Below are 385 nucleotides of genomic sequence, written 5' to 3' on the forward strand. Positions count from 1 at the left end.
AATTTGTAAATTAAAAGGATAAAACATACCTAGACAACACAAAATATTTATAAAATATTTACAGAATATTTATAAGATTTATTTGAATATTTTATAAATATTTATCAAAATATTTCATAAGTATTTTTATGACATTAGCTTCAATATATACAGGGTGGACAATTTTAATCCATCCAGTCGAATATGTCGAAAATCAAGCACGGGAGAGAAAAATTTTTCAGACAAAAGTTGTTTGGTTTCGAGGGGACCATAAGATGGTACCATTGCTTTGACCTTGAAGAATTATTTGAAAGTCACATGAAAGTCACCTCAATTTTTTTAAACGGCATCCCCTATTTTTTATTACATATTCTTGTAGCTGACCTCGAGAGCTTTCCAAAACATT

Source organism: Odontomachus brunneus, unplaced genomic scaffold (assembly GCF_010583005.1).
Source record: "Odontomachus brunneus isolate Ranch 3 - 2012 unplaced genomic scaffold, Obru_v1 Obru_scaffold_172, whole genome shotgun sequence".
NCBI classification, from domain to species: Eukaryota; Metazoa; Arthropoda; class Insecta; order Hymenoptera; family Formicidae; genus Odontomachus; species Odontomachus brunneus.